We start from the raw sequence: 6,912 nt of genomic DNA, 5'->3' as shown, positions 1-6,912 counted from the left end.
TCCTTGGATGAGCAACAGAAGCGAAGCATACCTTACTACCAAGGTCCTGGATATACTGCATGAAGGTGCGGCTCATGAACTGTGTGCTGTTGTCAGTGATGACTCTGTTTGGCACACCAAAACAGCAGACGAGTCCCTTGAAGAACTTGACGGCTGATTGTGTTGTCACGTTTCTTACTGGCTCCACTTCTGGCCACTTTCCAAACTTGTCAATCGCGACGTACAAGTACTCAAAGCCCCCGATAGCGCAGGGAAAGGGGCCCAGTATGTCGAGCCCCCAGACCAAAAATGGCCAGGAGAGAGGGATTGTTTGAAGGGCTTGAGATGGTACATGAAGCTTCTTCGAATGAAACTGACACGCTTCACACTTGGTTACTAGTGTCGTTGCATCCTAGAGGGCAGTGGGCCAGAAGAAACCTTGCCAAAATGCTTTGCCGGCAAGGGCTCTTGACCCTATGTGGGAGCCACATATGCCTCCGTGTATCTCTGCCAACAACTCCAGCCCGTCCTCCCGAGGAATACACTTCAATTTCACCCTGTTTGGTCTTCTTATGTAAAGGGCATCATCCACAAACTAGTACATGCTCGACCGGTGGGCTACTTTCTCTGCTTCTTCCTGCTCCTTGGGGAGCTCCCATGTTCGGAGGAAACAGACTCTATGATGCGCCCATGCCGGAGCCTGGGGCTCGACAATAAGGACCAAGGGCATGCTTTCTGCTGTGGGGGCAGCTGCCTCGATGGCAAGGTCCTGGGCCCCTGTCGGGGGGGCTGCTGCTCTTCAGCAAGCTTGGGGTACCCGGCAACTTCCTTGACTGCGGCTCCTGGGAGGTTTGCGGGAAAGTACTTGCCAGGCCCCACTTTCCTTCGCTTGTTCTGCTTTGCTGATGGATTGACGGATGGCTGAGTTAATTGAAGCACAAAGGTACCTGGTTCCACAGGTAGCTTGAGGGCAGCGCGCTTCGGCAGGTCATTGGCAATGTTGTTCTCTGCTTGATGAACATGCTCTGCTTGTAGACTGTCAAAGCGCTCTTCCAACTTCCTCACTTCATCCACATAAGCCTCCATTAGCGGGCTCTGATAATCCTTGTTCACTTTCCTGATGACAAGTTGTGAATCTCCTCTCGTGATAAGCTTCCTAATCCCAAGGTCACATCCTGAGACCAAAGAGCAGCCCCTCGTATTCAGCGGTGTTGTTTGTCGACCTCTCTCGAGGGATGTGCATCTGGATCACGTACTTGAGGCGTTCTCTAGTGGGAGCGACGAGCAACACGCCGGCACCTGCACCTTGTAACGAGAAGGCTCCATCAAAGTACATAATCCAATGACTACTTGCCTCTTTGTCGGGAAGGGTGGTTTCCTGAACTTCTTCGTCGGGCATGGATGTCCATTCTGCTATGAATTCTGCTAATACTCTGCTCTTGATCATCGAGGTACATTCAAATCTGAGCCCAAAGCTTGACAGCTCCACTGCCCACTCCACAATCCTCCCCGTCACATCTGGATTGTGCAAAATCCGTTGCAACGGGAGGCGAGTGACGACAGTGATCTCGTGTGCTTGAAAATAATGATGCGGCTTTCTCGAGGCCATAAGGAGACCGAAAAGCAACTTCTGCATCCGAGAGTACCTCGACCTAGCCCCCTACAAAAGGGAGCTGACAAAGTAGACTGGGTGCTGCACCATCTTCTTCCTCTACTTTACCTCGCCTGCTTGCGCATACGCTATTTTGCCGGGATCGGATCCTGTCGGGGGTTCTCCCTTGCCGGGATCAGATCCTGGCGGGTCTAGCTCTTCTCCTAAGGGCCTTGCCTCTGTTGTCGCCTCCTCCTCAACTTTCCTTTGCGCCACTAGTGCAACACTGACCACTTGATTTGTCGCTGCCAGGTATAGCAGCAACGGCTCTTGTGGCTTGGGTGCGACCAGTATTGGCATAGAGGAGAGGTATCTCTTCAAATCTTGCAGTGGTGCCTCTGCCTCCGAGGTCCATTTCATTGGACTGGCCTTTTTCAAAACCTTGAAAAAGGGGAGGGCGCGCTCAGCAAATTTAGAGATGAACCTGCTCAGGGTGGTGACGCAGCCGGCGAGCCTCCGGACATCCTTGACCCGTCTTGGTGCCTCAATTTGCTTGATTGCTTTGATCTTATCTGGATTTGCTTCAGTCCCGCATTGAGACACAAAGAACCCAAGAAGCTTGCCGGACGGAACGCCGAATACACACTTCTCTGGGTTGAGCTTGAGGTTGATCCTGCGCAAGTTTGCGAAAGTTTCTTCCATGTCCTGCACGAGTGTAGCCTTGTCTTTGGTCTTGACCACTATGTCATCCATGTAAGCTTCCATATTTCTATGGAGCTAGGGCTCAAAACCAATTTGGACCGCTCGAGCAAACGTTGAACCAGCGCTCTTCAACCCAAAAGGCATCCGTACAAAGCAGTATGTACCACATGGGGTGATGAACGCAGTTTTCTCTTCATCTTCCTTCGTCATGAATATCTGATGATACCCTGAGTAGGCATCAAGGAATGACAGCAGGTCGCACCCAGCAGTGGAGTCCACTATCTGAAAGATACGTGGTAATGGGAAAGGATCGTTTGGGTAGGCTTTATTGATATCATTACAGTTGATACATAGCCTCCACTTCCCATTTGCCTTATGTACTATGACCAGATTGGCCAACCACGTCGGGTGGAGAACTCCCTTGACCAAACCTGCGGCCTCCAACTTCCTGGTCTCCTAGATGATAAACTCTTGTCGCTCCAAAGCTTGCTTTCTGACCTTCTGCTTGACGGGCCGTGCATGAGGGCGGATGGCAAGATGGTGCTCAATCACCTTCCTGGGAACTCCGGGGATGTCGGATGCTTGCCATGCAAACACATCGACATTCGCCCGCAGGAAGGCGACGTTTCCTATTCGCTGTCAAGGGTGGAGCTTATGACGAAAGCTCCGCCCATGTCATCCTCCTTGACGGACACCTTCATGGTTTCCGGCGGGGCCGCCTTGGAATTTTTGCTCTTGCCGGTAGAGCTCTCTGGCACGTCTCCAGCGGAAACACAACACTCCAGGGAGGCGCGTTTCCCGGAGAGGGTACAGGAGCCCTTGCCAGAGCAAGGAGTCTTGTCGGTGGTCGAAGCCTTACTGGTCCTCTTCCCGGTGGCAGGAGCAGGTGCCTTGGCGGCAGATGCTGCAACCGCCTCTCGATAGAGCTGATCGGCGTAGATGAGTGCATCCTTCCTATCACAGCCAACAGTGATGATGCTCATCGGGCTAGGCATCTTCAACTTGTTGTAGGCATAGTGCGCCGCCGCCCTGAACTTGGCCAGCGCGGGGCAGCCAAGGATCCCGTTGTATGGCAACGGGATCTCACCGACATCAAAAACGATCCTCTCCGTCCTGTAATTGTGGTCGCCAACAAATGTAACTGGTAGCGTGACCTTTCCCTTGGGCTGACTCCTACTCGGATTGATCCCTTGGAACGTGCCCATCTCCTCGAGATCTTCATCGGGTATCTGCAGCCTCTTGACCACGTTGGGCGAGATCAAGTTAAGGCCGGCCCCACCATGAACTAACATCTTTGTCACCTTGAGGTTGCGTATTATTGGGGATACCAACAATGGAAAACACCCGACCGCAGTGATGCGATCAGGGTGATCCTCGACGTCCAAAACGATAGGCGTGTGAGACCACCTCAACGGCTTCTGGGCATCGTCCATTGGTTCCGTTGCATTAATCTCACGCGCCCACTGTTTCAGTTGGCGATGGGAAGAATGCATAGAAGCACCTCCGTCGACAAAAATGACTTATGTCGCCTTCTAGAACTCATGCTCGCTGGATTCGTCGTCATCATCACGATCGTCATCCTCCTATTTCTTGTCGCGGCCTCGGGCAGGTCTCTCTTGTTGCTTTTCCTTGTTGTTGCGTCCTCCTTGGCCACCATGCTTCTTGCCGGACCCTTCAGCGCCTCCTTGGCCCTTCTCCTTATCTCGTCTCTCGTACTCGGCCCTTTGCTTCTCCATCAGCAGCTCCACTTGGCGGCAGTTCTTGAGGTCGTGACCCTTGGTACGGTGAATCTTGCAGTACTGCTTGCCGGAGCCCTCTGACTTGCCGGCAACCGCCAAGGCCCAGCAGGCGTCGCACCCGGCAACCTCCATGCCGGGGTCGTCGACCTTGGCCTTCTTGGCGGTGTCGGGGTCGCCGGATTCCTCAACGACAAGCACGGTCTTGCCCTTGTGTTTCCTGTTATGCCACCGGCCTTTCTTCGCTGGGGAGACGATGTCTTCGTCTTCTGAGTCACTTCCCAGGTCGGCGTCTTTGCCGGGGTACCTCCTTCCTTCCTCCGCTCGGGCGCATCTGTCAGCCAGAATGTACAACTCGGCAACATCCGCGAGCTTGTTCATGGCCAACTCTTCACGCATCTTTCGATTGCGCATGTTCTCATGGAATGCGCTGATGACAGTGGCGGGATGAATGTCGGGGATGTTGTACTGCACACGGCTAAACCTCTGTATGTACTTGCGCAAGGATTCGCCGTCTCTCTGAGGGATCACGTGCAAGTCACTTGCCTGCCCAGGAGCTACGTGGCCACCTGTGAAGGCACCAACAAACTCGTGGCATAGGTCGGACCAAGAGGCAATGGAATCTATCGGCATATGCATCAACTATGACCTAACGTTGGGCTTAAGTGCCAACAGGAAATAGTTGGCAAGTATCTTGTCGTCTCGTGCTCTGGCAGCTTGCATTGCAATAGTGTAGACGCTTAAGAACTCAGACGGGTGAGTCTTGCCGTCGTACTTCTCTAGGACATCTGGTTTGAACGTGCGGATGTTGGGCCACTGGAATTTCCGTAGCTCGCGGGTGAATGCTGGACAAGTGATTGCATATGGCAAGTCACTAGCATCCCCCGGCCCAGGCCTGTACTCAGCAGGCCCAGCACACCTATCGGACTGGTGACGTGCTTCCCGTCATCGTTCTATAGTAGTCCAGGCGTCCTCCTTGAGGCGCTCTTGAAAAACTTGGCACTGGTCACGGTGTGTCCGTGGGTCTGATGATGTCGTGGACACATTGTCTCGGGCGTCGCCCAGACGGGCCAACCGTGGCAGAGGGGAGTGCACCGTGGTTTCAGCGCCCTCGACCCTTGCACTGCCCGCACGCGTCGACTTGTCATTTCGGCGCCGTGAGGGTCTTGCTCCCCGGTGGCCATTTTTGTTGGCATAGTCAATGAGGCTTTGGATAGCAGCCCTCCACTCTTCTTGCTTCTCCAAGGTAGGAGGAGAGTCGAGGAGCAGCTGCGCTCGGGACAGCTGGCAGCGTCCTAGATATGGGGGTATCCAGCCCTGCCTGCTTGTGGCCCACCACGTGGCTCCATCGACGGCCTAGTACGGTCCAGCTTGAGCATCAACAACTCAAGACCCTCGTGAGGGGCCAAGCCTAGCGAGGCGGCCGACGCCAAGACCCCCGAGGGGATCAGCCTCCTCAGACTGGCTCCCGAGGGGCGAAGAGTTCTATGCAAGGTTCACCTCACGAGGCTCAGCTGACGTGAGCCATGATGACCAAGGCCAGGCGGGCGTAGAGCGCAGGTTTCCTCTTCGGTGCAAAGGAGGCAAGCCACAGGCGCGGAGTACCGACGAATCAGCCAAAGGTTTCCATTCTGGTGCAACGAGACCAAGACCGCCAGGACGACAGGATGGAGCTCATCGACGAGCCCACGCAGCATCATGACGAGAGGCTTTTCGCAGGCGAAGACTACTTTTGTCAGGATAAGCTGTACTACTTGTCCCCTTTCAAATCCGGCCGTTGTGGGATCCCTTCCCGCCAACATTTGGAAGAGGACCAAGGCCACTATAAATAGGACTAGCCACCACCATAGAACACAAGACAAGTCGAACTAGCTCACACCACACCAGCTCCCTTGATCTCAAGAACACCTCACCTCCCGAGGCTAGTTCATCCACTATACTAGTTCATCCTCAGCCCTCTGAGGCAATCCACCAAAACGCTGGAGTAGGGCATTACACTGCAAGGTGGCCTGAACCAGGATAAACTGATGTGTCTCTTTGTCTCTTTGAGCTTGGCGCGCTAGGCTTAGGAGGATTGTGAGTAGGCAGGCTGGGTAGATTGAGATCTCCGCACGCACCCCAGAGTTCGAACCTCTCAAGGGTTTGCGGAACCCGTAATCCGACATTTGGTGCGCCAGATATGGGTGTGTTGGAATCTTCTACCTTGACCTCCAGATCGTGCCGCTTACCCCGATGGAGGGCGCTCCTCCATCGGCCCAGTCGACACGCGCTCCCGGAGAAGCACAGGGGCTACGCTATTTCACCCTCTCCCTGCGGCAGGTGCAGTGGCCGACCAAGGTCCGATCGGAGATGCCGCCACGTTATGATGGCGCGGCGGATCCGGCCGCCTTTCTCCAAGCATACGAGGAGGCAGTCTGGGCGGCCAGCAGAGACGACAAGGTGAAGGCCAACTGGCTCCCCATGGCCCTTGTAGGCGCACCGCGCGCCTGGTTTCTCAACCTGCCGGCGTCCTATGTGGCCTCCTGGGAGGAGCTGCGCGACCTCTTCCTCACCCGCTACACAACACCGCCGCCCTCGGTCGTCGCAGCTCTCCTGGGTGGCTCGCAGGCGCCACCCTCTGACCGCCACATCAAGCAGTTCTACCAGCAGGTAAGTGCCACCCAGGTGGGCTCGGGGGATCCCCTGGGCTAGACGGCACCCAAGGCCGACCTCACGTTCGGCCTCGAGGATCATCCTGCCACCACGATGGGAGCAGGCACGCTCCCAATGCTCTGCACCCCCACCATCTGCAACGTGGTGGTCACCAGAACCCTCATCGACGGCGGGGCTGGCCTCAACGTGCTCTCCCTAGAGGCATTCTGCCTGCTGCACGTGCCGCCCAGCCGGCTCCGCCCCTCCAAGCCT

Source organism: Triticum dicoccoides, chromosome 7B (assembly GCF_002162155.2).
Source record: "Triticum dicoccoides isolate Atlit2015 ecotype Zavitan chromosome 7B, WEW_v2.0, whole genome shotgun sequence".
NCBI classification, from domain to species: Eukaryota; Viridiplantae; Streptophyta; class Magnoliopsida; order Poales; family Poaceae; genus Triticum; species Triticum dicoccoides.
The sequence above is the reverse complement of the archived record's forward strand: the minus strand, read 5'-3'. Positions refer to the sequence as shown.